The sequence below is a fragment of the Equus asinus genome, chromosome 21 (assembly GCF_041296235.1).
Source record: "Equus asinus isolate D_3611 breed Donkey chromosome 21, EquAss-T2T_v2, whole genome shotgun sequence".
Taxonomy (NCBI): Eukaryota; Metazoa; Chordata; class Mammalia; order Perissodactyla; family Equidae; genus Equus; species Equus asinus.
Window position 1 is genome coordinate 37,142,953 of NC_091810.1, and position 25,544 is coordinate 37,168,496.

Genomic DNA, 25,544 nt, shown 5'->3' on the forward strand with positions numbered 1-25,544 from the left:
TGAGGAACCACAGCACTGTTCCAAAGTGGCTGCACCATTTTCTATTCCCACCAGCAGTGCACAAGAGTTCCAATTTTTTCACATCAACACTTGTTTTCTGGGATTTTTTTTGATAATAGCCATCCCAATGGGTCTGAAGTAGTGTCTCATTGTGGTTTTGATTTGCCTTTCCCTAATGATTAGTGATATTGAGCATTTTTTTCATGTACTTATTGGCCGTTTGTAAATCTTCTTCGGAAAAAAATCTATTCAAGTCCTTTGCCCATTTTTGATTTGGGTTATTTGGTTTTTGGTTGTTGAATTTTAGGAGTTCTCTCCATATTTTGGATATTAATCCTTTGTCAGGTATGTGATTTAAAAATATTTTCTCCTATTCTGGGTATGTTTTTACTGAGTTGATAGTGTCCTTTGATACCCAAAAGCAGACCATTAACATTTAATATACTTATTAATATGATTGGATTTTTGTCTATAATTTCAATTTTAATTTCCAATTTTCCCTTTCTATTTTTCATTCCTGTATTTCTCCTTTCCTGCTTTATTCTGAATTATCTGAATACTTGTTAGAATTCCATTTTAATTAATCTATGAGCTTTTTAGCTGTATCTCTTTGAATTTTTTAAAAACGTGGTTCCTAGGGGTTAAAATACATATTCTTAACTTTTCACAGTTTACTTAGAGTTACTATCACATCACTTCGTGTAAAATGTAGAAATCTTTTAATTATCTGGCTCCATTTACCTTTCTCCCGTTATACTGTCAGCTATATTGTCACATTTATTACATCTCCACACATTACAAATACCAAGATATTGTTCTTTTCTTTAGTCATCTGTAATTCAAAGAAATTAGGAGAAAAAAATTGCTTTTATATTTACCTGGGCATTTACAGTTTTTGATGTTCTTCCTTCTTTCCGGGAGCTCTGTTTCACACTGATGTTTTTCCTCTTTGGCCCAAAGAACTTCCTTTAGCATTTCTTATAGTGCGAGTCTGTTAGCAGCGAATTTTCTCAGTTAACTTTTTATCTGAAGACATATTTTTTTGCCTTTATTCTGGGAGGATATTTTTGCTGCACACAGAATTCTAGGTTTTTACTCCTTTTTTCCAGCCCTTTAAAAATGTTCCACTCTTTTCTGGCCTTCATGGTTCCTGGTGAGAAGTCCTTGGTATTTTGTACTTTAGTTCTTCTGTATGTAATGTGTTGTTTTTCTCTGGTATTCAAATAATTTTCCTGTATGTATTGTGTCATTTTTCTCTTACTGCTTCACAATTTTCTCTTTCTATTTTCTTTGTAGCAATTTGACTATAATGTGCCTGGGCATGGTTTTCTTTGTATTTATCCTGTTTGGAGTTTGATGAGATTCTTGACCTTGTAAATTTATGTCATTCACTATTTGCAGGAACATTTTGGTCAATATTCCTTTAAATAATTTTTCTGGCTCATTCCCTCTTCTCTCTCTATCTGGGACTCCCACTACACATGTTAGACCTTCTGATATTGTTCCACAGGCCCCTGAGGCTCTGTTTATTTTTCTCTGTTTTATTCAGGTTGAATAACCTCTCTTGACCTGTCTTCAAGTTCACTGATCCTTTCCTCTGTCATCTCTATGCTAATATTAAGTCCATTCCTGGTGATTGTTTTCCCCCAGATATTGTATATTTTCTTTGTAGAGTTTTCATTTTTTTTTTATTGTTCCTACTTTTCTGCTGACATTTCCTAACTTTCTGGTTCATTTTGAGCATATTTTTCTTCATCTCGTTGACCATAGTTATATAATAGCTACTTTAAAGATCTTGCCTGATAATTCCAACATCTAGGCAATCTCAAAACTAACCTCTGTTGATTATTTTCCTTGAGAATGGGTCACATTATCCTGGCTCATCATATGTTGAGTAATTTTGGATTGTATGCTGGACATTGTGTATATTATATTGTGGGGACTCTGGATTCTGTTATAGTCTTCTGGAGAGGGTTGCTGTTGTTTCAACAAGCAATTAACTTGGTTATACTCAAACTATATATTCTGTCTACCCTGTTGCGGATGGTAGCTCATATCTAACTTCAGTTCTTTTAGGTTTCCATGAAAACTGCTTTGTGTTTATCCCATGATGCATAATTTATTGGTTTATCAGAGACTTGAGTAGAGCTTGCATACAGAATTTGGGGCTCCCCTTCTTTGGATTTCTCCTTACTAAGTTTACTCCCTCATTTTCAAGCAGCTATGGTTGTCCTGAGCTCTGTCCTCTGGTTCTTTAGCCCAAGATGATGAGTTTTCTGTTGGAGTTTTGTCAACCCTAAATCATGCAATGATTGCAGTCTGCCCTTTAATAGGCTAAAGCTCTTACAATGGCGATCTCTCTCTGTAGAATTCTTCCAAGTTTTGACCTACCTCCAAAATCTGCCTATTTTGCTCACTCTCTAGAGCCTTCGGGTAGTTGATTTTTGTATGTTGCCCCAAAGTTCATAGTTGTAATCTGTGGGAGTTCAGTCTGTTAGGAGCTTACTCTGCCGTAACAGAAGTGGAATTCCAAGTAATTCTTCATGAGCTCTAATTTCAGAGGTTGCGGATCCAAGCAAGTGGTACGTGATGCTTTGTTCTTCCCCATTTTTGATCATTCCATGGGGATAAGGGGGAAAGAATGTCAAATCAACCCTTTAGGGGGTCAATGGTGAGAAATTGGTAGTGGAAAAAGAGGCAGCTATTTGCCTAAGTAAAATTTGTGGATTATCTATAGATTTCACTTTTTCATATACAGGCTGGCTATCCCTTGCAATTCTAAGAGACATCAGCCACACTGTAGTCTCTGTAGGGCTATGCAGTGGGCAACCTGCTGCCTGTGGGTGGCTGTCTGTGGCAGCCCTGACTGTCTTCTGTTAACCACAAAGTAATCAGAAGTGAGTTGCACTGGACACAGACTGATGAGGTAGACACTTTTTGGGAAGTACACAAAAAGTCTCTGCTGACCTCAAACATCTTCCCGCATCTAAGCTTGTAATTGATATCACACTTCTACCATTAGAACAGAGGTTTTTGATCTGGGGTGTGTGGGCCTCTACAATTATAACAAGACGTTTAGTTTTGTGCTTTTCTTTCTGGGCAGATGGTCCATAATGCTTGTCAGTTCCTCAATGGTCTCTGAGAATGTTCCCCCCACAAACAAATTAGGTGTTTATCATTACCTTTTGTTTGAATTTAAATTCAATCCTGGAAGATACGATTATGCCTTAAAACCTTATCAGCGATGCAATAATGAGACTAAACCAGGTAGTTTTAAAGTGATGTATGAAAAAAAGCTCATCTGTATAACTTTCTCAGTACAAGTCTGCATCCTCATTTCTTTCAGTATCTAAGCCCTGAAAATCTCTAGAAGACACAGTGCAGGAAAATGCTGAGGCAGTAATATCTGAAAGACCCGAGTTCAATTCCAAGTCAGTTACTTACTAGCTGTGTTACTCCAGGAAGATTACCTAACCTTTCTGAAACACATTTTCTTTTTCTTTATTAAAACACGTTTATCCGTTGTTAGAAATAATACTTTGTTGTAGACCATTTAGAAAATCTGAAAGGAATTAGAAAGAAAATAAACAAAAATTCAATGATAGTCCTAAACCATCATGATGGCTATTGTTATCATTCTGTATACTATACTGAGAGACTGGATACACAAACAGACGATGACCAGAACACATATAAAAATAGAACTCTGGCCCACAACTTGCAGCAACTGGTAGAAAAGCCGAACCACAAATTCTGCAGCAATGAGCCTGGAACAGTCAGGACTTCGTCAATAACAGCCGACTTCTCTAAATTTTGGTCCCTGCTTCCAACTTACGATCAACCAGAGAAAGCTAAACATGCCCCCCTTACTGATCACAGGGGATGCGCCACCTTTAGTCAGCCCCAGCTTCCCCAGCACCAGCCTCCCATCAGGGCACACTGGAGCCTTCCCTTTTCCCACCACCAAGCTTTCCACTCCTCCGCCTGCCTTTCCGTCTCTGCCAAATGTAAGTGAAGGCAGCTGAGGCCCTTGCATAGCAAGTTCTGAATCAACAGCTCCTCCCTGTTTTCACTTGGGCGGCCTTTGGTTATTTCCACCATATTATTCTCCATACTTTTGTTTCTACGGATATCTATTCATCGCGTATATTTTATCAGTTGGACGTGCTGTATTAAGTACTTTTGCCTCCTCTTCCCTCTCCCTGAACAATATGCTAAGGCAAATACATCGTGAAATAGCTTTCAAAGCTATGCTTTGTAAATGGCTGCATAATAATCCATCTTATGAACATTTCCTCACTTAGTTAACCATTGCTTTCTGTTTGGCCCTTTGGCCTCTCTTTGCTCTTCTGTAAAATTGGCATGCTAATAGCAATCCTATAGGATAGTTGTGAGAATAAAATAAAATCTGTGTAGCTTCTCACAGAATTTCAGACGCATGCTAGATATGCCATAAATGTTCATTTCCCTGTCAGTGAAACAGGATGCGTCATGGGAAGGGCCCGCCCCTCCTCACTCTCCCGCCCCTCTTCCCCAGACTCTGGGTGCCTCTGTAAGCTCCCAGTCTTCCCCACAGGGGTCAAAATAATCCCAGTGCCCAGGGAAGCAGTCTGGAGTCCCAGATCAGGTTTCTTAGCTTCTCCCTAAGCACTACTCTGACAGAGAACTTGGTGATGAGTAAACAAAACGCCAGTAGGGTCTCTTCTCGTTGACATGGCAACCTGGCTACCAGCTGTCAGGCAGTGCTGTCAGGCCGTGCACTTCGGGGAATTTACCACCCAAACCGATTAAGAATTCCGGGCGGGGGGAGGGCATGGTGCTGTATAAAAGCACTTGTTCCAGCGGCTACTTCAACCACCCCCTCAGCCGAAGCGAACAAGTCCCTTTTTGAAGCCTGATTTCAGGTACATTCTTTATGATCCTCCTCTACCCGCGGCAGCTGCTTAACCCAGGGCTGCGAATAATATCTGCTCGAAGACCTTTTGTCTTCAAGTTTCCGCCTGGCTGGTTTTCAAAAGCTTTCCCAACCCGTGCTTCAGCCCATCCTTTGCAGGCACATTCTGTAAGTAGAAATACAGGAAGACACAATAGGCAAGAAACAGCCTGTTGTCAAAAACACAAGTGATTGGGAGACAGAAATCACTTCCTCAAGCAGCAAGTTCCCACTCTGGGGTCAGAGGTAAGGAGTTTGGATCCCATTACCCTGAATGCAGGGCACGATGGGCCCTAGGCTGTCTGATGCAATTAGATTCACCCTCTCCTTTATTCTTTCAACTTCAGACAAAGGGTCTGATTCCTTTCCTGAAGGGCCAAACAGTTGTCTCAGGGTGGTTTTGTATGGTTGTGCATGTTGTACACTGCACAAAGCCACCTGACAGAGGGGCCAAATAGGGGCTGAGATCCAGTCTATGCATCACCTACCACTCTGGCATGTGGTCCCAGAGTGGAAAACTTTCTTAATTAAATAAAGGCTCTGAATAGGCTCACAGGGGGTTCAGTGGGGCTGTATTACTTTACCAAACTCTATCATGGAGGAAATTGGGGCCAGGAGCAGGGGTGGTGAGGGAGAAGAGGAGAGATTTTCTGCCTGGACTTCGCATTTCCAAAGGGCCTCAAATTTAGACTTTTCTCATGAAGTCCAATTAAACTTCTAAATATAACACAGAATTGGACCCATAGGACTGAGTAAGTACGATAGCCCACAGTTTTTACAACATGGTTTGGGGATGTCTCATTTTTTAGTACCACAGTGATGAGGATTTTAGGCTGGTTAATTTTAAAAAACTGCAGATGAGAAGCAGGCTCTGAAGACTGGAATTTGCTTGCCCTTCGAGAGATATTTGCATTTGTGAAGGAAGTGGGGGATGACCTTGTAGGGACCTGAAATTGGCCACCCCAGGATATGTCTCTTTGGCATCGGGACTGTTTGGGGCTGATTTCTTTTGATAACAGGGACAGGGAGGGAGGCTCTGGGGAATGAAACTTGCCCTTGTTGGGACACATTTACATTTGTAAGGTAAATCTCTATCTGTAAAGGTGCCTCCCTTTCTGTACCAGGAAGAAGAGAGATGACCTTGTCCCTAGAAACTCTTAATGGGGAAGGCAGGAATTTAACTTGGTTGCTGTCTGGCAATCTCATGTAGCTGATTTAGGGTGGTGGCTTCTAACCTTTCTAACCTTTACTTAATCGGATTTGATTCTTGTCTAAAAGTCGTGGGATCACCCAATGACCAGACCCCACCTGCACTGATACCATTTTAACTTTTTTCCATGTTCTTTCCTTTGTCTTGTAAAGCGATGACTCACATACCCATGCCTTATAAAATTAGCCCTAACCCTCAACTCGGGGCAGGAGCTGCTGCTCCTCCTGCCCGTGGGCCCTGTCCCCACGCAGCAGCCTGACTGCCCATGGGTCCTGTCCCCATGCTATTCCACACTATTCTCTGAATAAAAGAGCACTACTGCCAGATCTTGAGAGTCCAAGAAATCTTTCTTTTGACTCCTCGGCTCACCGACCCCGCATCAACAGGAGTCTAGATGTGGAAGGTGCTGGGACCACCCAAGAAGCCCTCGCTCTGCTCCAGCCTGGGGGTGGGGAGGGCTGTGTTTAGGTGTTGGCTCCCTCACCTTATATTGGGGGAACTTTTCCCCATTTTACCCCTGCTGCTTTTCCTTGGACCCTTAGAACCAAGACTATTGTTAAAGACAAGACAACAGGCTCCAAATGCATTCACTTATGCTAAGCCCCATGTCACCAAACTGAGACATAACTTAATCACAGTTTTGGCTCTCCCAGAAATGGGCTCTTCTCTCTCTGGGGTAATTTCTCCAGGAATAGTTGTAACCTGGTTATGTTCATGGGATGAAGTGAGTTCAGAGTCTGCCTATACCGCCATCTTGACGACATCTGAGAAATGGACTCTTAAACCAGTCAATAAGGAATCTCTGATCAGCCTGAGTTAGGTCATCTGTCGGATAGACTCCTGCCATCCCTATAAGGAAAGTAACCTTACAATAACCAACCTGCTTTCGTGTCTATAGCTTCCTTGTTCCTGCTCCCTTCTGCCTGTAAAACCTCTTGCCTCGTATAGCTCTTCGGAGCTCCTTTCTATCTGCTAGGTTAGATGCTGCCCAATTCATGAATCACTGAATAAAGTCAATGAGATCTTTCAAATTTACTCAGTTGAATTTTGTTTTTTAACGCTGTCTGCTTTACTGTGTGATAAGACAATCTGTTGGGACAAAAATTTGAGCTTTTTCCTCCAAGCATTTTCCCTTGATCCCCTGCCATGGAGCCTTTCTGTATCCCTTACCCATGGGCGGGGGGAAGGAGAGAAGGTGTGGATCCCAAGCCATGAGCAGGAGTTGCGGGCAAAGGCACTTGCTTTCCTGAAGAGCGTGCCAACCTCATAAAGACAAAGACCTTGTCTTATTCACTCTTGAGCCTTTCTTGCCCGGCACCTAAGAGGTTGGGTGATCAACTGTCCCAGTTTGCAGGGGATTCTCCCAGTTGCAGTGCTGAAAATCCCACATCCTGGGAAACTCCTCAGATTCAGGCAATCTGGGACCTTGGATACCCTACAAGACTTTGTTAAACAAATGAATGAATGAATAGATGGCTTTTGTTTTCCAAAAGTCTGCACTCACTGAAGAGATTATGCTAAATTTCTTTGATGACAACAAGACACTAGAGCAAGGATTGGCCAACTACTGGCCACATGCCAAATCTGGCCTGCCACCTGCCTTTCTTACAGCTTGAACACTAAGACTGGTGTTTTAAAAATTAAATGAAGAATAAAATTTTGTGGTATGTGATAATTTTATGAAAATGAAATTTTAAGGTCCAAAAGTAAAGTGTCATTGGGACGCAGCCATGCTCATTCATTTATGTGTTGTGTTGTCTATGGCTGCTTTAGCAGCACAAGGACAGAGCTGAGTAGTTATGACAGAGATGGCATGGCCTGCAATGCCTAAAATGTTTACTATCTAGTCCTTTATAGAAAAAGTTTGCAGAGCCCTGGGGTAGAAGGAGCTGCCTGGACTAAAAGAGAGATGAGAGTTGAGGGGGAGAGATGGTGGGACCCTCACATTGCACTGTGGCAGTACCTCTCAGAGTAGCAAGACGCCAAAGCGGGGGCTGGACTGAAGACACCAGGGCTCTCTGCTTGAGCAAGGTTAGTGCACCCAGTAAAGTGAAGAGCTTCTAAGAGTGGGGAGAGACCACTGCCAGCTTAGACGGAGAGGAGGTTGGTGATGACCACTGGGGATGGGAAGTTAGGGGCCCTTTCTTTATCTTCTGGGTACCACAAAAGTCTCCTGGATTTTACACTGACTCCAAGAGGGAGGTGCTCATCGTGACTCAGACGCAGTTTCTACCCAGCCTGGAGGAGGTGAGGCTTGCAAACTGATTTGAGCTGAGTTTAATGAAAACGAAGAAATAGCAGTATCTACACGTTTGAGGGTGGGGGCTGAGACTGATCCCTATGATGCGGGGTTGGTGAGCCGAGGAGTCAAAAGAAAGATTTCTTGGACTCTCAAGATCTGGCAGTAGTGCTCTTTTATTTAGAGAATAGTGTGGAATAGCATGGGGACAGGACCCATGGCAGGCAGAGCTGCTGCTGGCATGGGGAACTGCTGCTGCCGCGGGCATGGGGACAGGACCCATGGGCAGGCAGAGCTGGTGTGTGGGGACAGGACCCACGGGCAGGAGGAGCCGCTGCTGCTGCTGCTTCTGCTACTGCTGCAAACATGGGTGGAGAGTAAGGCTAAATTTAAGGCATAGGTATGTGAATCATCTCTTTATAAGACAAAGGAAAGAACATGTAAAAAATTAAAATGGTATCAGTGCAGGTGGGGTCTGGCCATTAGGTGGTCCCATAACTTTTAGATAAGAATCAAATCGGATTAAGTAAAGGCCAGAAGCCACCACCCTAAATCAGTTACATGAGGTTGCCAGACAGTAACCAACTTAATTTCTTGCCTTCCCCATTAAGAGTTTCCAGGGACAAGATCATCTCCCTTCTTTCACAAATGCGAATGTCTCTCAAAGGGCAAGCAAATTCAAGTCCTCGGAGCCTGCTTCTCATCTGCAGTTTTAAAATTAACCAGCCTAAAATAATCCTCATCAGCTACACATTCTATGAGAGTCTGTCACAGGAGTTGTAGTGTTGGGGTACTGCGGAATCTGCGTACCTGTGTAACCCAAGGAGCGCATCCAAGCCAAGGAGGCTGGGGGGCGAGAAGCAGGAGCCAGGCAAGGGAAGAGCCTTTTCAACGTCCATGGGCTCATCTCCCCTCCACCCACCAGGGACCAGTGCAAACCTGGCACAGAGTTGGTGCTAAATAAATGCTTCAGGAGTGAGCAGGCAAATGTTTTCTTTCTTCCTTGTAAACTTTCAGAACCTGCTCTAATCTGACATGGATCATTTGTAACTTAGTGTAAATGGTAAATTGCTCTCTCTCCTAGATATTTGCAGTTGAGCCTTATCTATCATAGTGGAATAAAAGACTATTCACTTGTTAAAGAGATTCAAACATGGGCAAATTACTTGGGGGAACAGGCGACCTAGACATTCTTCCAAGGCTCTTGAAATCAAAACCCCAGTAATGATGCTAAAAACTACTGTGCACCCATTGTCAGGTTCTAAGATAAGCAGTTTACACGAATTGTCTGGAGTCCTCACAGAACTGTGGCGGGGTAGGTATTCTTATGGGACAGATGGCGAAAATGAAGCTCAGAGAAGTCAAGAAACAGACTCAGTCACACAGCTACTGTTTATCTTCCTCAGCCTTCTAAGTTCCCAGTGGGAGGAGGGTGCCTGGCAGGGAATGTTTAACCACCATTTCCCAGAAGACTAGTCTCCTGGGCTTTCCTTCCACACATTGAGTTTCTGAATATCAGCAGTTCCATGGCTGTGACAGACTCTTGGCTGTAGGAAACATGTTAGGCTTTTCTCCCAATTGTTTTCGCAGTTATTTGCAACTAATTTCTTCATCAGTCATCTTAGAAGAAACATAAATCTCTGCTTCATTAGCTCCATCCGAAGCCTGAGGCAGTTTAAGAAGAGAACTGCGTTATTTTGAATAATGAGCTTTCTACCTCAGCATTGCCCCTTGTGTGAGAAATTAGCGGGACTAGAGTCCTGTGGGCTTGTCAGGCCCCCTTATTTGTATATACGAAAATCTGTCTCATGCAGAGTCCAGTTCGGCAATATTCCCAGCAAGGAAACGAGGTGTGAACTGAGGCTTAATTTCCATCCCCCGAACCAGACCTATTACTGAACAGACGTCAAGATCCAATTATAAATTTTAACGCAATATAACATATTCCCAATGCTCGCAACACCTCAGGGACTTAAAGAGATGATTGACCTGGGAGCTCTTTACATTTATTGCTTCTTGTTTTCACAATGCCAAACACTTCCAGTTTCTTATTTAAGCGTTCTATTTTTTCCTGAATCTTTGCTCTACTGCTCCCTGCGGTTATCAGCTTGTGGGAAGACAAGCTTGTTTTCTGTGAGGAAGGGAGAGGGGTTCTTCCAGCGAAGGCGAGTCCCAAAAGGGAGTTTGTAAGGGACCCACTTTTTGGTTTCAGAGTATTTTGGCATCAGTACAAAACTTAAGACTCAAACTTTTCAAAAATTGACCTTTTTTTCTGAGTATAAAAATGAAACCAAACAAACAAAACAAGTAACTGTAGACAATTTGAAAAAATTAAAATCCTGTAATTACATCATCCAGCTATAACAACTGTTAATATATTTGGCATATTTATGTATGCAGTGTTTTTTAAGTGACAAGCACTACGCTAAGTGTTTTGCATGAATTGACTTATTTAATGCTTTCAGCTACCTCGGGAGATAAGTAATATTATTATCCACATCTTGTAGATGAGAACCTGAGCTCAGAGAGGTTAACGGGTTTTCAGGAGGCCGGTCAGAGGGAGTAAGAGGTAGACGTGGAATTTAGACCCACCCAAGCTGTCTGATGCCAGATCTCAGAAGCTTCCACACTGTCCAGGGTCATATTTCTATGTAGCCGTTCAATAGATACCATATGGATGGCTGTACATATATCACGTTTAATGTCGTTACTTACACTGTGTATGTAGTTTAGTGTCCCTCCCTTTTTTCTACTTAACATAGGCCATAAACATTTCCTCTTGTCATGAAATTGTTAAAAAATCAACATCCTTTTAAGTTGTGACCGGCCAATTGGTTACATTTGTAGAAAACAAGCTATTGCTGTCTTGTTTCACATCACGTTCCAAAATAAATTCCAGATGGATTAAAGCCTTTTAAAAGTTCTAAAACATAGATTAAGAAAATGTAAGGGAATCAGGCCCACCAGAGCTTGAATCAGAGTCCAGTCATTTACCAGCTCTGTGACCTGGGCAAGTTACTTCACTTCTCTGAGCCTCTGATTCTTCATCTGCAAAAATGGAAGTGATCAAGTTTCTAAATCAGAGGGCTGGTAAAAGCTTAAATGACCAGTTTAGCACTGTGCCTGGCATATAATAAACTTTCAGTAAATGTTAGATATTGTTATATGTAAGGATAGAAAAAAATTCGTCCAAAATCTCAGGAGATTAGCAGCCCCCACTCCCCATCCCAAAGACTGACCCTCAATAACCCATTCTATCTAAACAGCCAGATCCCCCAGCCTCCACCCCATCTTGATAAGAGAGCTGTATTCTAACTGGGATCTAAGGAGGAATTGCTTTTACTCTTACACGTGGCTCAGAGTGAGTTAAGCCAGCTTCAAATTAAGTTCGGAAATGAGAATGTTGTCTTCCTTCCTCTCAGCTTATTCTTTTCTTTATTATAGAATCACAAATGAGAGGTTGGGAGTATGAGTCTGCATATTTAGAAGAGACACAAATCTTATTTCCATAACAAGCCTCCAATCTCCCAGGAAAAAGCTGGTATAACTGCTAAGAGAAACAGTGAGTGAATTCTAGTCCAGAGGCTCAGGCTAGAGTTAGCCCAAACCACCACCCAGATGAAGTCCGAGGTGTTGGCAGCTCAGTAGGAGATCACCGACACTAACATTTTTAATTTGCTCGACATCCTGGATGGTAAACCTACATATAAACCTAGCTACCCTCTCAGCGTGTTTAGGTCTGGATGATAAAGTTGGGCAGCAGCATTTAATCAGAAAGCGTGAGACAATGTGTGGGAGTTAATGAAGCAGTTGGCATTTCTAAGAAATTCTAGAGTGACTATTCCAGCAAGTGTCCTAGAGTTAAAAATTACCTTTGAGGAAGGCACAGTTTGAACAACAGGCTCTTCATCAATCTGTTGATACCCTAACACAGTATTTGAAGAAGTAGGAAAGTCAGTAAGAGTAGAGTAATGAGAGAATGATCTAGAATTTGTTGAATATTAGTGTGACAAGGTATGTAAAAAACAACCCTCAACAAATCAGGATAGATTTTGTTAAAAGCTCCTTTTATTTGATTGAGAATATATATATTGGGAGAGAAAATATGTGGGGGAATATATACATATACACACACCCCCATACATCTAACACACTCATACCCATGCATATAAAATATAGAAATGTGTAAATAAATATGATATATAAATATATATCCACCGACCCCCATGCTTTAGTTTTTAGTTTTAAGTTGGCATTCTTAGTTAACTATCTGGTCTGGGGAGTTATACTATCTCTTCTGGGGAGTTGTGTGGGTCCTTTAGGAATTTTGTGGTCTTGATTTTCTTGAGCTCAGATTTCTGTGCAATCTTCACACTCTTACTGAGTTTAAAGGTTTTCTTCTTGGGAAAATGCAAGTCCTTTCACTTAGGGATCACCTTTCCCTAAAGAGGTTTGTCCCTTAGTTATTATGTAATTTGCAGGTTTATGAAATGGCATTTGTTGCTTCAACGGTTACAAACATCAAGTGCAATGGAAGAATATTAGAAAAATAGGTGAGTAAACAGACAAAAACATTACAAAAATCCCCAAAGTAAATATCTAGTTTGTGCATCTGCAGCAGACTGTGTGAGCTGTGACCCAGCACCCATTTGTCACTTGTACATTAATAGTAGAATTCCCCGATTTTTAATTGTCCTTCATTTAAAATGGCTTCCCGGAATAAAGATTGCATCCTCCTTTTCAATTCACTGTGGCCATATTTTAAGTTCTTCGCGATGGACGCGAAGAAACATCCTAGGTGTGGCTTCTGGGGTGTGTTCTTCAAGGGAGAGGTGTCTTCTTCCTTCCTGCTGGCTAGAATGAGGATATGATGGTTGGAGCTCAAGTGACCGACTTGGACCATGAGAAGGAAGCATAAAGGGCCGATGACAAATCAACAACACAGAGTCTGGCTCCCTGATGATTGTGGAGCTGTCATGCCAGCCCTGAACTTCTCAACAGTGAGTTTCTTTAGAAAAAAGAGAAATAAACATCCATCTTGTTTAAGCCATCTTTGTTTGGGGTTTTCTCTCTCTTGCAGTTGAACTTATTCCTAACTGATGTGCTCTTCTTCCTGCCCTTCTCTTTTCCATCCTTTGCCTATGACAGAATTGCTCCAAGTTTTTGGACAAGTTTGGTGTTGTTCAATTTCTGCACTAGTGACATTTTGTTTTGGATAATTCCTTGTTGTGGGGACTGACTGGTCCGTTGTAGGATGTTTAGAAACATCCCTGGCTTCTACCCACTAGATGCCAGTAGCTCCTCCTTCCCTGAGTTGTGGTAATCAAAAATGTCTCGACATTGTCAGATGTCCCCTAGTGGGAATGGGATGGGAAATTGCCCCCAACTGAGAACCACTTGATTGGTTTGAGCTGAGAGGGCTGCTCCTTGAACTTAGGAAATCTGGTAAAAGTTGAGTCTCTGGTCCCTTGACCTGTATCTCTGATGAAATTTTGGGAACTCGTAGAGGCATCCACTGAGGCCAGAGTTACATTAGGTGTCCTAGAGGAGACAGTCTTGCTGTGCAAGGGTTAGATCACTGGGCCTCCATTTCTTCCTTTTCTCATAAAATGATGGGATTTTTTAAATCTGCAAGTTTTTGAATCAATGAATATGACGTTTTTTGACCACAGGAAATTGCAAGAACATTGCTTTGAATAAGTAATGTACAGAAAACACAAGATTAGGCAAAAGGTGTTACTCTTCCCTGATCCAATAAATTTTTAGATGACTTTCCTTCTTTGTCACTAAAGCAAGCTCCTTGAAGACAGGACTGTGTCTTATTTATATCTGTGGCACTAGTGGCAGGCATTAGGACATATTCAGTGGATGTTCATGGAATGAATGAATGAATGAATGAAGAGTGAATGTACCAGTGAATGAACTGTCACTTTTCTGACCACATTTTAGATCTCCCGTATATTTCTCCTAGACTCTTTAAAATGTTTTCAACTTTTTATTTGGAAGCAATTTCAATCTTATAGAAAACTTTTAGGAACAGCACAAAAGAACTCTTATATGACCTATGCCCAGATTTGCCAGTTGTTAACATTTACTGCAATAGCTTTGTTATTTGCTCTATCTATCTAGCTATGATTTTTTCTGAACCATTTGAGAATAAGTTGTATACGCCATGCCCCTTTACCCCTAAATACTTCAGCGTATACTTCCTAAAAAGAATATTCTCTTCCAAAAACCATAGTAAAGTTAAACTTTCAAGAAATTTGACACTGACAGACTTTTATTTAACTCATCATTCATATTCCATTTTTGTCAATTGACCCATTAATGTCTTTTATATTAATTTCCCCCAAAGCAGGATCCAGTCTAGGATCAGGTATTACATTTAGTGATTCTGTCTCTTTTATCTTCTTTAATTTGGAACATTTCTGCAGTCTTTCTTTGCCCTTTATGAGATTGATATTTTTAAAGACTACAGCACACCCCCTTTTAGAATTGGACATTCCTCATTTTGGGTCTGTCTGATGTTTCCTCATGACTGGATTTAGGTGATGCATTCATGGCTGGGATACCATGGAAGTGATATTGTGTCCTCCCGAGCATCGTATCTGGAGGCACATGATTTCTACTGTCCTTCATTGGTGGTACTGATTGTGATCACTAGGTCAAGGTATTGTCTGGTTTCTGCACTGTATACTTACTATTTTCATCTGTTGCAATTTATCAGCAATCTGTGAGGATTTCCCAACTCCAGCACTCCATGATGTTTATCAGTTGGTGCTGGGAATTCTACTGTAAGCAAGAGCCCTCCCTTCTCCTCATTGATTACTTTTTGTAAATTTATTTTCATTATGGACTCGTGCATTCTTATTTTCATTTTTTATAGCTCATTACTAGCCTTATTTTGATGCCTAAATTGTCTTAGATTTGGCCATTGGAGCCCTGTTCAGCTAGCTTCCATGCCATCATGAAATGTCCCCTTTATTTTTTGAGCACTTCCTTCTTTCTGGCACAGGAAGACCACCCAGTTTTATCTTGTACCTTCCCAGACCTCGCCTTGAAATCAGCCGTTTCTCTTAGGAGCCCTGGTTGCTTTTGGTTTCCCCAGACTCTTAATCTCCAAATGCTAATAATCATTTCTTCTGAATGGTGGCCTTTGGGATGATTGTTAATGTACTTTTTGTGCTTTTATGTTTTGCTTGAATTTTTTTATAATGAGCACAAAAATTTGTTTTTTCCCAAAAAAGTCATAGAGATATTTGGAAAAAGCCAATAACCACTACAACTGGATCACTGCCTGTGTGAAATTTCCACATGGAGCCCTTCTGTTTATGCTCCTCCTTCTTGTAGTTCTCCTTCCCTGCTGACTGCACCTTTTAGGACAGAGAGAAATGGCCTTTTTGGCTCACTTCACACCTTTAATCTTGGGAAGCACAGACAGGAACTTTGCGGGGAGATTGGGAGTTAACACAGTGCAAACATGAGGTCTAAAAGTTAAATGAAAGGGAGGTTTTTGACCACTCCTCGGAGCTGAAGTGCAAGGTGGAAGGCCTTCTTGGCATAGGCTGCACACAGAGGTGACCTTCCAGCAGGTACAGATGGAAAGGGCAACTTAGCCACTATGGGCCTGGTCACTCTCCCACTGAAGGTCATCAGAGCAGAGCACAAAACCTAATTACAGTCCCTTCTGGTTGAAGTGGTAGAACTTCCAGCACTATGTTGAATATAAGTGGTGAGAGTGAGCATCCTTGCCTTGTTCCTGATCTTAGAGGAAAAGTCTTCAGTTTTTCACCACTGAGTATGTCAGCTACGGGTTTTTCACATATGGCCTTTATTATGTTGTGGTAATTTCTCTCTATTCCTAGTTTGTTAAGAGTTTTTATCATGAGAGGGTGTTGAATTTTATCAAATGCCTTTTCTACATCTATTGAGATGATCATGTGATTTTTATCCTTCATTCTATTAACGTAGTGTGTCACATAAACTGATTTTCATGTGTGGAAATATCTTTATGTCCCAGGGATATCTCAGTTGGCCATCGTGTATGATCCTTTTAATGTACTGTTGAATTTGATTTGCTGGTATTTTACTGAAGATTTTCATATCTATATTCATCAGGGATATTGGCCTGTAGTTTTCTTTTCTTGTGGTAGCATTGTCTGGCTTTCATATCAGAGTCATGCTGGCCTCTTAAACTGAGTTTAAAAGTGTTCTGTCTTCTTCAATTTTGTGGAAGAGTTTGGGAAGGATTGACGTTAATTCTTCTTTAAATGTTTGGTAGAATTCACCAGTGAAGCCATCTGGTCCTGGGCTTTTCTTTGTTGGGAGGTTGTCCTGTATTTTTTTTTTTTTTTTTTTTTTGCTAAATCTGGCAACTCAACACCACTGAAGGAAGGAGGATTGGAGGGCTTCCTGGAGAAGGAGGCATCTGTGACAGGATGTAGACATATACATGTGTGTATCTGGAACAACAGGCAGTAGAGTTCTGGGGAACTTGACCTCCCCTCCCCAGGCCTCTGGGAGCTTTTTATTTCTTAGTCACCTGAGAAGATTTAGATAATAATAATCATAGCTATTGCTGCTGTAATATTTACCACGTGCCAGACATCATTAATTTACCACAATCATGTTAATTTTCTCTCAAAAATCTCTCTGAGGCAGTTGTTCCCATTTTACAGATGAGAAAATGAGGCTGAGAGAGTTTACATTATTTACCTGAGGTTGTCCAGCAACCTCAGCAAGCAATTCAAACGCAGGTGGGGTGGCCTCAAAGCCTGTAGGCTTGAATGCTGCTTAGATTTCTTCTGGGCCCCACAGAAGAACTACATATTTTAGGGAATCAACTTGGAAGGTTTGCAGCAATTGGAGGCAGGCTTTTGATCCTCCTTAAACTTTCCAATCTGAACTCCGTGATCCAGGTGCCATCTTATTTCTCAGCCCCCAAGGTACTTCTGAACTGGAGAAGATGCTTCTCTGCCCAGCCTGGCATAAAGCCACGTGGTCCATCAAGGGCCAGGCCTGAAGGCAGGAGAGGGAAATAAGTTTAGCTCTGTTTCCTCAATCCGATGGAGTCCAAGCAAGGCCGAGTCAAGAGTGGCAAGTCAGGATAGGGGGTTTCCTTCAAGGAAGTGAGAAGTAGAAAGAAAGGCTTGGGGGCTGTTCACCTAGTGGACAAGAGCATGGACTGTGGAGCCAGACATCAGTGGATATCTTGTATCTGCCACTTCTAGCTGTGTGACTTTGGACAAGTTACTTGAAACCTCCGAGCCTCTGTTTCCTCATAAGCAACATGGTTTACATAACTATTTTCTCTGGTGGTTCTGATGATCTAATGAGATAATGCTTATAAAGCCATTAAAGGCACAGCACTTCATAAATGGTAGACATCATCATCATCATCATCAATGATGACGATTATTACTATTATTAAGAATCTGAGAATACTGACCTACCTTATCCTGGAATCCTGACTCTTTGTATTGCTTTATTAATTTATTAATTGCTTACAAATTTTTTCCAGGCCTTGGCCAAAGAGGAAAGGGAGAAACTCAGAGTTTAGTGGGGGAGATTGACAGAAAAATCAGACCATACAGAGTGATAGAGGGCACTGGAGGGATGGACTCAGGGGCAGTGAGAGCCTAGAAGAGCAGTACTGCAAATGATGAAAGCTGGCTTTGACTGGCTCAAGCCGACAAAGTGACTTACTGGCTCATGTCATGAGAAGAACAGGGAGAGTCTGGCTTCATGGATTGCTGCCCTCCAACAAGGCTGGAGACAGGTGCTCATACAACATCACCATGAGTCCATCCCTCTACATCTCTCAGTTCTGGCTCCTTCTGAGTTGCTTTCATTCTCAGGTAGCTCCGTCCAGGTTACTTTCCATTGGCTTAAGAACCCTTACTGAAAGACAGTAACGGCAACGTTTCAGCACTAACTCTTTGGCCTCAATTGGAGGCATGCCTATCCCTGAACCAATCACTGTGATTATGGGCTCACCTCAGAGTCGGGGAGCACGGTAAACCAAACTGGTACTGATGGGCCACCTAGTTCATTTTCCAAAGGGAAACTGAAGTAGGGGGAACGGACACTAGGTAAGCAGAGACAACAGACACATGCTCCTGAAATGGCGGAAAGGAGGCCAGTGAAAGCTTCTAGAATGAGGGAATCCCTGTTTAAAACCACAGAGGCATAAAAATGTGTTTTGTTTGAAGAACAACAAATAGAAAGCAAGAAGGCAGTATGTACCAGAGGAGGTAAAGGCAAGGAGGTGGGAATGGAAAGATGCAGTCATAAGTTCAGAGAATTTCATTTTTCCAAACCCTGTCAATGTTCTCTTCTTTGAGCCTCCCTTGGACCACCTGGGTAAGAGAGTCTACCCCAGTTTTCTCACCTGCAAATTGTAGATAGTATGTCTACTCTAGAAGTGGTACCATAAGCTCACACCATCACTAGGTCTAGGGTGCTGCATCACCCCTTGTTGGTTTCTCTTACCCTGTCCACACTTTTGTAAATAGTCCCTTTGTTAGTGCCTCCTCAGTTAGCCTGTTTAGGTGTGTTGGCTGTATCATATGGCGCCTTGTCTGGTACAATAGCATATACAATTGGAGGCAGTGTGTGAAAGAATTGGTCTCAAAAACCCAGGTGTTTCTCTGGGCAGAGCCCTACCTCATCTTCTCCCAGCATGTAGAAAGGAGTTGGCAAATAACAGTTACATGAATCTTACAGTGTGTTGGCCAAAAGTCAGCAGGAGAAAGAAATGAATTGCTGGCTATTTGTCACCAGCAGGCTATCCAATCAAGCCCCTTCATGATTTGTAACACAAAATAGGCTTCAACAGGAAACATTTATTTTAGTTCATCATTCCTTCCTCCTAATGATGTTTACTCTGCAAACTGCTTCTCATAATTTTCTTTCCTTTTTTTTTCAACTGCATCTTCCTGTCAGTATTCTCTTTTGTGCCAAGAGCATAAACAGCTCAGAGATTCCAACTTCCTCAGAAGAAATGTGACTCTTATTAATTATTCCCTGAAATGGGACTTCTGAAACTCAGCTGTAGAACTAAATAAGAATCTGAGAAATATCACAGGAGGATGAATGAATGATTCCACCCAAATAGATACTAGAAAGTCAAATTCATGCCACCTTTCTAACAGCAACATTCAGAAGCTGCTGGTTCCTTCTCACGTTTTGTGGATTAGCTCTCCCCAAACACACTTCTGATCACATCACACTCTGTTCAGACATACTCTGCCTCAAAGTCTTAACTCCTGAGGTCGCCATTCAAGGATGTTCACATTTTGTCTGTAATCTCCCTTCATGGTTTAATCCTACTGTGCTCCGCACACTCTCTCTGCTCACTATTCTCATGACAGCTTTGAGCCTGGCTTCTGCGCCTTTGGCTGAGCTCTTCCTTTTGCCTGTGTTGTCCTCATCCCCTTCATATCTGTGTCAGTCAGGGGCCCAGCACAGTCCAGCTGGTACACTCAAACTAGGTATCTGAGAACTAGCGTTAAAACAGAAACTACTTACAGGGCAGGGTTTAGGGAAAGCAGCATGAGATGGTACAGTACCCATGGCTATCCATTACCACTTCTAGACCTAAAGGGGCAAGAGATGGAGCAGTTACCAGATACAGAAAGAGTAGCTGTGTGGAGAAGGCCATACAGCTCAAGCTCCTTCACCTTCCTATCACCTACAAAGTCATCAGCCTAATCCAACCAGAAGCCAGAGGGCAAGGTTGCCTGTTAATGCAATCCATATAGGTCAGCCTTCCCGGGCACTGAGCCAGGTAGAAAAGAGTACAGTGAAGACCTGGAGGGATAAACAGAGACTAAGCACAATACCTCCCCCTACTTCCACCATTCATCTTGACCTTTTGAAAGAATGTCCATTAATCAAGACCCAACATGAGCGCCAACTCATCCAAGATTCCTCCCACTGGTACCACTCACTGCCCTCTAGCTGGAAGCACTTTTCCTCATTGTTGAATGTGCATTACAGTTTCTCAGGATCTCTACCATAGTGCTTCTCATTCTGAACTTTACTCCTCCATTATTTATATGCATGTGTCTTAAGTTGGGTTCCCCAAAAGCAGACCCTGAAATGAGAACTTGTGTCAAGGTGATCTATGAGGAAATATTCTTAGGAAGAACTGGTATGGGGGTGGGAATTAGGAAGGGAAGGGAGCCGCCCAGGGTGTCACTCAACATTGCAGGATAGGTCTGGGATCAGTGCACATCTGGCCTCAGAGTTAACCCCATCAGGGACAAGGAGCAGACTAGTTGGCCTCCCACACAAGTCAGTCACTGGTGAAGGACTTCCAGATCTCTGAGCTCACAGGGAAAGTGGCTCTGACAGACTATAGTCAGACACTAACAAAGGGATGTAGGTGCTGGCTGTTGAATGTGGATGCTCACTGAGATCTGATGTGAACAAAAGTGGTAAGGGAATTTAAAAAGATGGGGTAAAGCACTGATCATTCTTTTATTACACACATCTTTTCTCTCTTCTTGGATCGTAAGCTTCTCTCAGGCGAGGACTGGAGTCCTCTTTGGAACTCCATATATGTCTTTAGAACATCAGTCTCAAGCACTAAGGCTGGCTTTATGGGTGTGTGACCTGTGCAATTGCATAGCACTTAGAAGGACCCCATTCTTGGTTCAGTCCTCTACTGTCACCATTTTGAAATTTCTAATAATTGTTTAATAAGGAGTCCTGTGTTTTCATTTTGCCCCACAATTTATATGGCCAATCCTACCTAACAAAGTGTCTGGCACAAAGTAGGCATTCAATATGCATTTATTGAATAAAGGAATGAATGCCTGGCATTCATTAGGTGGTCAATAAACACAGGCTAAATGGGCATATCAAGAGGAACTGTTGGCCTCATGTGTTCAAGTACAAAAATAAAAAAGGTGGAGTGGGGTCTTGCCATCTGACCCCCACCCCTGCTTCCCCCAGTCTTCAGAACTTTCTAGCCCCTGATGAGGTGTGGGTAGGACCTGTTTATTTCAAGCTGTTATTTATTTTTCTCTTCCCATGACGTGGGAAATTCTTGGCATCAGGCAGCCTCAGAGCAACACTATTTTTATTTCCCCAGCAGAATAATTAAATTTAGGCTCAGTTGCTTTCCCCAGGGTGGAGAAGAGTGCAGCGAAGATCTAGAGGGATAAACAGAGACTAAGCACACATACCTTCCCCTACTTGCACCATTCATCTCAACCTTTTGAAAGAACATCCATTAATCAAGACCCAACATGAACGCATTTTGCTGCGGGCAAAATGAGATGAAGACACTGCTGCAGAGGGCTAATTGGGATGGGTTCCAGAGAAACTAGGCACATTGATCTGAAACACATTTACCATGGATCCACCTGGGGAGGAGGGAGTAAAGGTTTTGCTAAGATCAGTCAATCAGAACTTTCTGCTGTGTAGGGCACCACAAACATGTCTTCAAATCCTAGAGCTGGATGGAGCTGTAGGAGTGATCTAGACCAGGGGTCAGCAAACTGTAGCTCATAGGCTAAGTCTGGCCCACTGCCTGATTTTGTAAATAAAGTTTTATTGGAACATAGTCTTGGCTATTTATTTGCATATTATCTATGGTTGCTTTCATGATACAACAGCAGAGTTGAGCTGTTGTGACACAGACCATATGGCCTGCAAACCAAAAATATTTATTATCTGGACATTTATAGACAAACTTTGTTGACCACTGACCTGAACAAGGAACCTTCAAAATGTGTTATGCGGACTTTACTAGTCCTTCAGGATGCTCTGTCCAAAAAGGATTCTACGGTCAAATATATTTAACAAATGCCCAAACCTGTCTGCCATCTTGGAGCCTGACAAACCACATTACCCCACTGGGGTAGACCCTGTGCCCATATACCCTGCACACTCTGCTTACTGGGAGCACCTGTGGCTCTTGCCCTAGGTTCTTGCTCTGTTATTTGTTTTCTTCTCCTCCTGACCCGGGGAACACAGGTAGCAGCTTGCAGGGCAAGCTGGAGGCACCTGAGAGCCAATGCCCCTGAAAGCAGATTCTAACCAGTGATGGACAGTAGTAAGGGAGAGAATGCCTCAGCTTCCTCCCCTGTTGCTTGGGACAATTCTGAGGCAAATTCTACACTCTCTCCCAGAGCTCACCAGTGGGACGGAGCCCCCATTGCCCACAGGTCAACCTGCACGTTAGTGTACACTTTATTGATTGTCCTCACTTCTCCGAGTGGAGTTTCTTGAAATCACCTCCCAGACAACTAATTCTATTCTGATTCTTATCTTAGAGTATGCCTCTGGGAGAACCCATACTAAGATACCTACCAATTAAAAGCTCTGAGAAATCCTGTAGTAAATATATATATCTTCTCAATGTGGCCCTCAAGGCTTTTTATGATCTGGCCTCTATCCAACTTCCCGGCCTAATTTTCTTCAAATCTCGCCCACCTACATCAAACTTTTTTTTCGTTTCTTGAAACTGCCATACTCTTAATGATGTTATTCTCTTCGTTGCCTTGCCAACTCCTACTTATCTTTCAGGCCTTAGATAAAATGTCACATCATCTGGAAAGTCTTCCCCCCCAAAAAAACCCACTCCCAAACCAGGGTTAGGTGTTTCTGCTGGGCGTTTCTGTGCTTGCCCTATCAGGGCACCTACCGAACTGCCTAATTCCTAGTTTGTGTGCACCTTCTCTCCAAACCATGAATCTTAATAAGAATAAGGACCATGTGGGTGTTACTCCCCCGTTGTATGCCAGAACCCAGCAGAAGTGCTTCATAAATATCTGTGGACTGCGTGGCTGGAAGGTTGAATGGTCATGTAGCCTTTGTGGTGGAGTAGAGGTACCTCAAAGGTCCTGGATCAGTTACTAAAGTAAACTTATTCAGGCTCCTTTGACTCCTCTTCTCAACTAGGCCTTTCCTTTGGCTTGCTGAGCCCAGTTTTAGCAGGAATCTTGCTAAGCCAGTTGGTGAGAGCTTCCTACCCTTGATATTAATCGACTTCCTCTTAGTAATTTTTCATCCCTTCCCTCACTCTGCCTGCTGACTCTAAACCCCTACTTGTGCCTCTTGTATTTGGAATTGAGTTCAATCTCTCTCCCCTATTGTAATAGTCTTGAGCAAAGTCTCTTTGCCTGTTTAACTTGGAGTTGAGCTCCAAGTTATACTGAAATCTCTCTCTTCTACTGCCATAACTTGAATAAAAAGAGACAATGGGAGGGAGAACTGATAGATACCGATTTCCTTTCTCGTTCCCCACCGGTCATCTTCTACATACCCAAGTCCCAGGCACACAGAACTATAATCTCTCCCTGTGTTTACCACACATGTTCCTGCCTTTACATATATGCTGTTCCTCTTCTTGGAAGAAACGGACTATTTCATCTTCTCTGTTTCCTGATCTCCAACGGTAAAGCATCTCCCAAAGGATTCCAAGGAATAGTGTCTGGGATTATCACTAGGCAGGTTTCCCAAGGCATCCAGAAGTACTTTTTGAATGCTTAAGATGTGTAAAATACTGTTCTCAGTGCTAGGGAGCGGGGGAGGGGTTTTTTCAGTTTGGATTCCTCCCCAAAGCAGACTCTGAGACAAGGACTTAGTGCAGACAGTTTATAGGAAGGCAATCCTAGCAAGCAAAAGTGAGGAAATCGAGAAAGTGAATTAAGGAAAGGAGAAGAGGCAATAAAGGTATGGTAATGGGTAGATTACCACTGTGGGCAACTGGGGCTCAGTCTCGCTGGGGACCTTCTGAGAAGCCGTGATGGACTTGGCTCATAATCCCAGAGTGGGGAGGCTGGCGGATTTAGCCATTGACTTCCCTTCCGCATGGTTGAGATTTGCCCCTGAGGTTTTAACTCTCCTGCTCACCTGGTTTCCCCTGCTGCTATACAGCAAACCCCAGGGGCTCCAGAGAAGAGAGATATGTGTACCTGAGGGAGGAAGTGTCAGTGCGCTGGAAATAGCCTACTGAGGTTACAGGCGAACTCAGGTGTGCTGAGAAGATATGTGCTGGGCATCAGCATCATCTGCTAGAGGGCGGCATTCAAAATATATGACTTGTATGGCATGAGCACAAACCAATCAGCACAGATGCTGGCTGTCAACATCTGACATTCCAATGAGTGCAAACTACCAGCCCTCCTAAAGATACAGACATGAATAAGAATCTCAGTTTTCAGGCTGAGATTCTCCAGGAACAACTGGTATGATTTCCATGATGACATGCTTTTCCAGAGTTTTTGCATCAGCCCAAATCAGCTCAGAACAGTTGAAATGAAGATTAGAGACAATATCATAATCAGGGTGGTTTCGCCTGTGGCCTCAGGGCACAGACAAAAGCCTCCCATTTCTCTTAGCCCAATCACCTGTTTCTAGCTTAATTTCAAAAGGATTCCAAGAGTCAAGAAACCCCAGTTCACTCCTACATGGTCACCCCAGTGATTAGCAGTCGTTTTCAGTCTTCGCCTCTCCTCCCATCCTGATTTCAGAGAAGGGGTTGGGTGGAGGGAAATTTAGCGTGGGCAGCTCATGAGCTGTGAGCCACGTTACTCTGCAAGTTAATGTCTTCACTATTCCATACAAGCTTTTCAGGGGGAATCAAAACGCTTTCCTTGAAGACCAAAGTGTCAGAGAAACTGCAGATCGTTTAGAAACCTCCTTGTGGTTCTCCTTTTCCCACTTTTAATTTCATTATTGATTTTCATTAAGCCCTTCAGAGGCCCTCAGTGCCTACTGCTTTCTTTCCTTCAAAGAAAGAGAGATTGAGAAAGCAGCCAGTTCCAAGCTTTTACAGGCCATTAGTGATGTGGCAGCCTTACAACCAAATATGCCCTTGTCCTGATCCCAAGGCCTCCATCTCTCTCCCCAGTGAAAGTCCAAATATTTCCCAGGATTAACTGTCCTGCTGTGGGCTGCAAATTTGCTTGAGGTCAAAGGATAACCTAAAGGTCAAAAAGGACGGGAAACTGGAAAAAGAAGTAAATGAGGCTGGTGAAGTTACTTTGAATATAAAGACAAATCATTGAATTTTGAAATGACTTTATCTTATAAATAAAAATGTGCCTTGAAAAAAATGGCTGGGCTGGCTTAGGTCCAAAAATCACTAAGACATGGAAGGCGCCTGGAGGACTCATAGGGCTCTGCCCCCAGATACTCACAGCTGG

The 25,544-nt window shown here is 42.6% G+C and overlaps 1 long non-coding RNA gene across 1 annotated transcript in view; it reads left to right on the top strand.

Moving 5' to 3' along the window:
- The first annotated feature begins 4,876 nt into the window (after positions 1–4,876).
- LOC139041389 (uncharacterized) overlaps positions 4,877–25,544 on the top strand; it is a 63,459-nt gene continuing 42,791 nt past the window's right edge. Inside the window, exon 1 of the long non-coding RNA XR_011496451.1 lies at positions 4,877–5,179. This is a non-coding gene — a long non-coding RNA (uncharacterized lncRNA). The remainder of the gene's footprint in view (positions 5,180–25,544) is intronic.